Source organism: Silene latifolia, chromosome 1 (genome assembly GCF_048544455.1).
Source record: "Silene latifolia isolate original U9 population chromosome 1, ASM4854445v1, whole genome shotgun sequence".
NCBI lineage: Eukaryota > Viridiplantae > Streptophyta > Magnoliopsida > Caryophyllales > Caryophyllaceae > Silene > Silene latifolia.
In genome coordinates, this window is record NC_133526.1 from 11,299,866 (window position 1) to 11,309,944 (window position 10,079).

General features: G+C 39.8%; 1 non-coding gene across 1 annotated transcript; it reads right to left on the reverse strand.

The window, feature by feature from the left end:
- Positions 1 to 5,903: 5,903 nt before the first annotated feature.
- On the reverse strand, positions 5,904 to 6,010 carry LOC141618750 (small nucleolar RNA R71). The gene has a single exon (XR_012531490.1). It is a non-coding gene; the product is annotated as a small nucleolar RNA R71 (small nucleolar RNA).
- Positions 6,011 to 10,079: the final 4,069 nt, after the last annotated feature.

Sequence of the window (10,079 nt, forward strand, 5' to 3'; positions counted from 1 at the left end):
GGAGACGGTTTTTGACCGGACTCAAATGTACTCTAATTATCGCCAAAACGACCGTATCCGGACGTAGATGACAACTAAGAGGTTGACATTAATATTTGAGCAATCACTTGACGATAAACTTACGAACTGTCACAAATCGTTCCGCGAATCAAACATGCGGCCCAATCATCACCGGGTGGTTTGCGGGAGGTGCAGAAACGAGGTGTCTACATATTCCAATTTTAAAGATTCTTTTCTTATATAAGTTCGGTCCATGGTCCGGTCCGCGGTCCATTCAGTTTGGTCCAGGACCGGACCGAAGACCAAAGTAGAGTAAATAGGTGGATCGTGGACCGGACCAAATAAAATTCAGTCCGGTCTAGTCCCGACCAAATGGTCCGGTCCGGTCCGGTCTTTGGTTCGGATCATTGAGTAAACAGCCCTAATTTCGCGTGTATTGTTCATTAGTGAATAGTATTATGCATTTTACACTTTTAGTAAAGTTGAAAGAAGAAACACAGCTTGGGCCGCATGCTAAAAGGCAAGGAATATAGCTGAACTAATACAGTAAACCGACCAAGCAAGGCCCAACACAACAATGGCCCAAGCTAAAAGGCAAGGAATATAGCTGAACTAATGCAGTAAACCGACCAAGCAAGGCCCAACACAACAAAACAACTCAGCCAAACCCAAATTAAGTGACACTATTCATTGTTGGAGTTATTATTCATTAGTGAATAGTAACATGGAGGCTACACTTTTAGTATAAGGTGTAAGATAGAAAAACTCAGCTCAGATTGTCTCGAAAAGAAGAAAAGACTCAAGTTAGATCGTATAATGAAGTTTGGTTTAAGGCTCATTTATTAGGCATGCAAAAATGTGGTTAGTAAGAGTTCTACTCTTTTGGATTGTTTAATCTGTTGTGAAAACTGTATGCCAAGTCTAAATAGTTTTGCAAATTCATAGTTCATGAAGTTCGAGTGTGGGCAGTATAATGTTTTCTTTGCTCATTCGATAATGTAGCTGTTTTGTTTAGAATCTTAGGCACATGTATATATTGATGGTATTTGGAGGTTATCTTTAATACGGAATTACGGAGTAATACATTGTTATAGGTTGCAAATTGGTTTTGTTATCTGGAGCTGCTAAGTTGTGCTCGGTCTAGCATATCAGGAATAATCTCATTCATTTGTTTATCTTTCTAAACTGAAAATGTTTTTTCATGGGTAACTAGTTCTATTACCCGTGAAATTTACGGGATTAGCTATGTTGTGATGTTGGTGGTGTTATGCAAGCCCAGATTTACGGTCGTATTAAGCCCTGATAACAAAAAGGGCTCGTAAGAAAAAAGTTTTTGTTAATCAATACCTATATTGTCATAATATATTGTCAAAGTATATTTTCCACAATTTACTAAACGTTTGCCACTGATTATTAGTATTACGCCACGAATATTGCTATATTTATTAGTGTTTTATCACGATTATTTTTATTATTATTATGTAATTTATTTTCGCAATACGCATTTTACTCAATTCAGTACATTTTCTTACATTAGTTTCCATTTGCATATCCTTGTAGTACAAACCAGTGGCGAATCTAGGACTTAGGGAATGGGGGTATTTGATAAAATTAATAGCATAAAAAAAGCCAAAATATAGTTACTCGAATCAGGGCCTTCTCTAACACTTCGAGGGCCTTGTGCGATATTTAAAAGATAGGCCCTTTTAACAATAACTTACTCGAACCACACTCCCCATATACTCGACCAACACAAACTACTCGTAGCAATGAATGCACAATGATAGAAAAAAACATAACTTCCGAGACGGTTTGAAAAATTAACATCGTTCATGTTAGGGTGTAGACGTTACTCAATTGTTGCAATAAAGTGATGATTTTTATGTTTTTCCAAAGTGAGTCGGATTTACACAATTTTTGCTTGAATTTGGGAAACCGAATTTTTGTTAGGGTTTAGACGTTACTCATTTGTTGTAATAAAGTGGAAGAAATGGAATTTTGGATAATTCTTGATGTGTACCTCCACATTTTTCCAAAATGGTGCTTGCACCAACCCCGTTTCATCCCATCACCTAGCCCGTTACAACCCTTGTTTCTCTTTATGCACATTTCTCTTTTGACATCTCATGAATGGTCTTGTAGGAGAGGAGTCCATGTTAGATTGCGGGTATGCCTCACGAGTCGAGTAGTTGAGTGATTTTGGTTACTTTTTGGTACAAAAATCACCCGTTCTTAAAAAAAATGATGAGAGACTAGTGAAAACCGTGAGGAAGTCGGTAGTCTAGGTCCTCTTAGTCATGGGTCAACTTGGTTGAATCTTGTGTGTGTCATGTCAATCTTAAAGGTTAGACTTTGCTTCCCCATTTCCCGCCTTTTAATTTGTTTCCTAGGCATTTGGTTGTCATATTGAGGTTGCTTGAGCCATCACTAGGGCATTGACACCCCACCAAGACTATGAGACGGTATCTCTCGACCGAAACCTTTGATTATTCAAAGTAAAACCTTCCGATTAGATGAGGAAAGCGGTTGACTTTTTGATTGATGCATCCTATACTTGATTATGTGCCTTTATGTTGGGTGTGTCTTAAGTTTTGTGCAAGACCTTACTTGCCTTACGAATTTTGTTTTTCTTTCATAAGTGAAATTACGTGAGTTGAAAGGGCGTTGAGTGCGCTAATACTCATTCAGATATTATTAGTTGGAATAAGCCAAGTGATGCTTATAGTGTGCACCCACTTCGATATATCTAGCTTACTGGAGGACGAGTAAGGTTTAAGTGTGGGGAGATTTGATATGTGATTATTTTGTGACATTTTACCGCTTATTTAATGCCTTATCACATGTCATTCCCGCTCTTTGGAGCGATTTTTGGTACTAATAGCTTCCCTTTAGTTCATTGGCTTTAGATAATGCTTTAATTTGTAGATGAAACAAGGCAAAGTGAGACGAAATTTGTGCATTTTGAAGCCATTTAGATGGAGCAAGGACTTGGGTGCGGAATCCTAGCTTAGGATCGGTTCCGGCTCACTTGGAGACCCTTTGGATGAGCTCTCAAGACCCCTTGTCCCTTAGGGAGGAGTTATGAGGCAACTAGTGTCGTCGCTTTAGCCATCCCTTAGGAACAACGACCGGTATGGAAGAAGATAAACAAGAAGCAAGTGCTGGAGTCCGTCCCTAAATCCATCCCACCGGGAAAGCCACAGGGACAGACACCCGTACCGGCTGGGACAGATTTCGTCCCAAAGGGACGGTTCACTTTGCCCATTTTCTCTTCCGGTTCACCTTCATTTGTTTTCCAAACACTATATATACTCCCACTTTGTAATTTTTGGGACACAACCCTAGATCTACATTAATTTCATTCTCCAAGTTTGAAATTTTGCTAATTACTTTGCTAATCTTTCCCTAATTAGACTAATTTCTTCAATAATTAGTAGTGATGTGACCATAATTGGCGCATATTTGGCCCCCGAATTAGCCTTGTTTCCATGCTTTTTAGTGCTTATTTGGGTCATTTCCTATCTTTAGTTCTTTGTTTTGCATATTCTTTGAGATTTTGATCCCTTGGTAGGAAAGGAGTAAGAATCTTGCATTTTCATGGCAAAACGAGACTAAATTGATCGAATTCAATGACCAAGCATCAAGGAGAGACAAGACTAGAAGGCCTTTGTACATATCATAGTAGAAGAGCAATGTTGAGGAAAGATCCTTGAGTCCCCAAGGAAATCCCCAAGGAATTTATGAAGAAAAGGGAAGAAAAGAAGAAGTTACTATGCTGACTGACAATCCGAGCGGATTGTCAACAATCCGTCCATCCAGCCCCTGCACAATCCGAGCGCCCCATGCCAGAATCCGCTCGGATTCCCCCTCAACAATCCGCCCGGATTCCTCAGAATCCGCTCGGATTCCACCGCCCAAATCCGTCCGTCCCGACCTTATTCCGCCCGGATTTCTTCACAGCACGGATTGTCTTCTTCAAGCTACGAAAAGAGAAGCCCTTCTCTCAGAAAATACCGGGTCCTCCTTGCTCAACTTAAAAAGTGTAATTACTAGTTTAGCCCTTAGTTAACCCTAATGCATCCTCCCTAATTTTCACTATAAATACCCCATTAGGCTAATTAGAGGAGCATGTTCTTCTTATCAATAATTAGTGTAGTTAATATCAATCAAATCTCTCTTCAATATTGTAATCAAGTATTAATCAAGTTTTAATCCAAGTTTTAGTTATTTAATCTCTCTCTTGTTCATCCTTTATTTTGGGTAATTGAAGATTATTTGGGTTATTATTGGGAGATTGACAACCTCTCAATCAAACATCAAGTACTTCTATTATTCTTGCTTTATTATTGGAATCATTAGTAGGTATAATCTCTTAATCCCTTTTTAATTATTGTTAATTACTTTCATTTATTCATCATGTTTCATATTGTTGGTATGATTGACAACCTTGCTAGCATGATCAACATGATAATGAGTGAGTAGTCCTTTAGCTAGGATTAGTGGGTAATTAAGGGAAACCAACATGGGATTGATTCATGCTTAATCTAATATGTTCACATGATTAAATTGCTTGCTTGTTGTGATGTCAACTTTATGCACATGTTATGTTTGATGAAATGCTAAGCCTATGAATCCTTGCATTTACAACCATCTCTTATCTACTCAACTTGACTTGTAAGATATAACCCAACTCGAGTCTTGTTAGATCATGCATAGAAGTTGAATAGGAGGAAAGTAAGTCGACTTGTAGGTGTTGTACAATCTAATCGATTCGGCTCCGGGACCCAAACTTTCCTAGGATTGTAAGATATAACCCAACTCAATCCATCACAACAATAATTGTTTGCTTATAATTTGAGAACATGTTTGTATGATCATATCCCATGATTCCCCTATGACCCCATGACACCCTAGTGCCTTTAATCAACTGTTTACACCCCTTTAATTCATCTTGCTTGTTTATTTTCATTGTTATTCTAGTTTAGTAACCTTCTACATCAACCCAATTTGTGACACCCCTTAGACACCACTAGTTACAATAGAAATCTCATTTCAACTCCCGTCCCTTGGGATCCGACCTTTACTTGCCTCTTTACTAATTGTAGAGTTGCTTGTTAAGCTATAAATTGTGTTTTGATTCGACCGTGACCAACGACCACATCTTAATTTGTGAACACTTAGCGGGATCGCATCAAAAATGGCGCCGTTGCTTTAGGACGGTGTTTGTTTGACTTAGATTTCCTTTTTGTTATTAGTTGTGTCTTTCTTCGCCTTGAGGAAGTAAAACTCCTCAAGGTTTGTTCTAATTGTTTTTGAGTTGTTTGATATTTTGCATGTCTAGAAGGTTACAAGGTGATTTGTTACCTTTTGACCGTGAAATCGAAAGAACCTTGACGAACAATAGGAGACTTGTTAGGAGGAATTTGAGAGGTGTTGGTGAAGTTGTTCAACCCACTAGTGAGTTTGTCAATCCTTTCGCAATAGAAGGAGAAGAAAACCCATTACACAATACCCCACAAAATCCACCTACAATGCCAAAATTCTCGTCACACTCCATACCCACCGAGGAGAATCTACCAAATGGTACTCCTACACCGCAACATCTCACCGGAAATTTTATTGCCAAGTCCGCCTTCATCCAACTAGTTGAGAGGAGCCAATTTGGGGGGATGCCTAGTGAGGACCCTCATTCTCATATGGAAACCTTTTGCGACTATTGTGATGCTATCTCTCAAACGGGCGTGACTCAAGACCAAATTAGATGGGTCTTATTTCCTTTTTCCTTAATCGGCACCGCAAAGCAATGGTTGAAGGGCCTTGATAAGGCCACCCTTGGAATAGATTCTTGGAAGAAGTTGGCTCTAGCTTTCTACAAAAAATTCTACCCACCGGAAAAGACCAACATGCTAAGAGCTCAAATTACGGGTTTTAAGCAAAGGGATGAAGAGTCTTTGTATGAAGCTTGGGAGCGGTTTAAAGGAATTTGTCGCTCATGTCCTCACCATGGACTTAGCGAATGGTTTTTGGTACAACAATTTTGGAATGGTTTATATGAAGATTCTAGGAACATTCTCAATATGGGATCAAATGGAATGTTCACTGAAGTTGATGACAATCAAACATGGAACAAGATTGAGGAAATGGCGGTCCATAACTCACAATATAGTAGACCTCTCAAGGCTACTAGAGGAGGAAAGCATGAAGTGGACTCCGTTACTCAATTGGGTGCTCAACTTAGTGCTCACATTGACACAATCAACTTGAAGTTTGAACAAGCTATGGCTAGACTTGAGGAAAACTCAAAATCATCGAAGCATCATGTTAATGCCATGACGGCATCCTCATCAATCCCAAGTAGGATATGTGAGAATTGTGGAACTTTGGGACATGACCAAGGTGAATGTAGGGGAACAAATGAACAAGTGAATGCTTTCCAAGCATACAAGAGTGGTACCCCTTATTCCAACTTTTACAATGAAAACACCAAATTCCATCCAAATCTCTCATACAAAAGCCAAAATGTTCAAAACCCTCAAACAACATACACTCCACCACCCATGAGAAACCAAAATCAAAGACCCTTTTACAATCAAAACCAAGGTTACCAAAATCAAAATCCATACAATCACCAAAATGACCAAGGTTTTGATGTCCAAAAAGCGGTCCTCCAAATGCAAAAGAACCAACAAGAATTTTTCACTCAAATGCAAAAAGATAGCCAAGCAAAAGAAACCACCATCAACAACATTCTAGCTCACACCAAGATGTTGGAAACCCAATTGACTCAACTAACATCTTCAAGCTCACAAAGACAAAAGGGGCAATTACCACCTCAAAGTAATCCCTCTAGACATGAAACGGTTAGTGCCATTCACTTGAGAAGTGGTACAAGGTATGAAGCACCGAAGAAGCAAGTTGAGGATGAAGTTGTGGAAGCTAGTGAAAAGGAAGAAATTGTGCAAAACTCCAAAGATGGAGAATCATCAAAAGAAGAAAGTTCAAAGAAAAATGAAGACAAGGCCAAGGAGAAGGAGTCCATTGTGATTAGACTTCCTTTTCCAAGTCGTCAAGCCAAGCCCAAATTTGATGATCAACTTGGAAAGTTCATGGAAATTGTGAAGAATTTAGAAGTCTCAATTCCTTTCACGGAATTAATCAATCACGTTCCGGCCTATGCGAAGTACATGAAAGATATCCTCACAAAGAAGAAGTCGATCCGGAAGCTTGAGACTATTGCCTTCACTAAGGTGAGTAGTGCAATACTTCAAGGGAGTTCACCTCCAAAGTTAAAGGATCCGGGAAGCTTCTCAATACCGTGTACCATTGGCGACACGACGATCAACAAAGCCTTATGTGATCTAGGGGCTAGTGTGAGTGTCATGCCATACTCGGTGAGTAAAAGGTTGGGGATGGGAGAGCTTAAATGCACCAACATCACACTCCAAATGGCCGATAGATCGACGAAGATACCGTTAGGGATATGGGAAGATGTCCCCGTGCGAATTGGGAAGTTTTTCATCCCGGTGGACTTTGTCATTGTTGATATGGAGGAAGATTCCAACATTCCAATCATCCTAGAAAGACCTTTCCTACACACCGCCGGTGCGGTAATTGATGTGAAACATGGAGAGCTCACTCTAGAAGTGGGAGATGAAAGCATAACTTTTAATCTTGACAAGACCATGAGAGCTCCTCGTTTGCATGAGCCATGTTTCATGATTGATCATTATAGCCGAAAAGATGAGAAGAAGAAATCGGAACTCCAATGGAAGAAGAAAATTGAAGATGCTCCATTCAAAGAGCAAGTGAATTATGACAAGGAGAGCTTGCAAAGCTCATCAAAATCAACCAAGGAAGAAGAAGATGGCCTCATTGGCCAAGAGAAGAAATTGGGAGAGTTGTCTCCATCTAAGCAAGAGATTTTCAATGATCAACTCAATGAAGTTTGTGGTCTTTGGGACGACGAATTTGAAGGGATTTTTAATCCCTACATTGGACATGCCATCGATCATGATCAACAACAAGGGCCACGGTCCATTGAGAACCTCTACCATGATAATGAACAAGCTTTTGATTACTTCTTCAAGGTGTTGAGCAACATCAACAACACCTTGAACATGCCCCCTTGACATCTCATCAAGAATGAGAGTTTGGTGGAGTCCTCCCTAAACCACCACTTGTAAATATTTCTAACTCCCTAACTTACATTTCAATTCTTGTATTGCATTTTTGTCATCTTTGGATTTTTTTTTTACTTTGATCAAAATAATTGTCATGCTTGAGAGAAGTGAGGGAGGGACTAACAATTTCAATTGATGTGTAGTGTTTTACCTTAGTGTGGGGATGGCAATTGCCTAGGCTATCCATGCCTTAGTAGTGCCCCCACAATGAAGAACACAAGACTTGAAGAAAGAATGGAAGAATGATAAAGGGAATGCGTTGTGCACGGGTGGAACTGAATCCGTGTACATAGGGGAAGAATCCGAGCGGATTCCCAAGAATCCGCCCGTCTTATGCAATCCGAGCGTCCTGCAGAAAAGACGCCCGTCCTGAACTGCGCTGAGTTTTGAAAATTTCTTGACTGTTAAAGAATCCGAGCGGATTTCTAAAAATCCGCCCGTCTTGAAAAATCCGTCCGGCCAGGGAGAAAGACGTCCGTATTTGCAACTGAGGAAAACAAGCAAATTTCCCTGGACAGAAATCTGTCCGTCTTTGAAGAAATCCGCCCGTCCCTTAACAAAAGAATCCGAGCGAGAATCCGCCCGTCTTTAGGCGAGTTTTTACAAAGTAGAAGAAGCATAATCCACACGGATTGAGCCTAATCCGCACAGATTGCCCCTGCAGTTTTGAAAATTTCGGTTTCTTTAAAACCCCTCCCACCTTCATTCATTCATTCATTCATTCATAAACACTACCCACAACATCAAAACCCTCATCCTCTCCATCACAAAAACAAAAACCCTCAACAACATTCACCAAAATCAAATCAAACCATCCTTCCAACAACAAATTAATCACTCCTTCTTCAACAAAAATCAAAACCAAGAACAAAATCTTCAACCTTTGAGTCGATTTTTGTTTTCATAAAGGCAAAGCCTTTCACCTTCAAATCGATTTGGGCATACTACAAATTGAAGATTTTTCATTCTTTTCTTGGTTAGTTCATCAATGGCAAGGACTAAGGGAGCAACAAAGGCACCAAAGGCTAAGGCACTCTCACAAAGGCAAAAGGCTCTTCAAACAAAGAAAGCTTTGGCTATGGTGGTAGCAACACCAAACTTGGAAGTGCAACAACAACAACAACCTTCTATGGGAGCAACAACACCTTCTACTCCGGTAATTAATCAACTTTTGCATTATCCGGAGGTAACTTTTATTTCCGATACCCATATAAATACCTTTGTCAAGTTTGCTATGAAGTCATTACAATCCACCAAATTCATATGTGAAGATACCTTACAAAAATTGGGTGTTCTTGAACAAACAAAAGCCTTTTTCAAAGCCATGGGGTTGAAGAAATTGTTTGAAACAAAGGAATTGACATACCCCTCCCTTGTTTTGGAATTTTTAAGTTCTTTGAAAGTCACCAAAGTTGAGAATAGGGAAAATCTCGAGTTTCGTCTAGCTAATGTTAGTAGACGCATTACCTTTAAGGAATTAGGTAAAATTTTGGGTCTTAGTGATGAATCGCGTTATCTTAAGCATTATGGAAAGTATGACCCCGAGCCTCTTTGGGAGGCAATCTCCGGGAAGAAATTTGAGGATTTTCATGCATGTCGTGCTCTTTTGGTCCATCATCCGGGCATAAGAGTATGGCACAAGGTTGTGGGAAATACCATAATTGCTAGGAAAGACACCAATCATTTCACAAGACTTGATTTTATTCTCCTTGAATCGGCTTTGAATATCGGAAGAATTCATACCAAGCCTTACAATTCTTTGAGGCTCTTGGTACATAGATGGCTCAACATCGATAGTGGGAAGAAGGGCACGACCGTTATTGTCAATGGCGGCCTAGTCACGGTCCTAGCTAAGCACTTTGATCCTAACTTCAATAAGGATAACAAGTACAAAGCAAA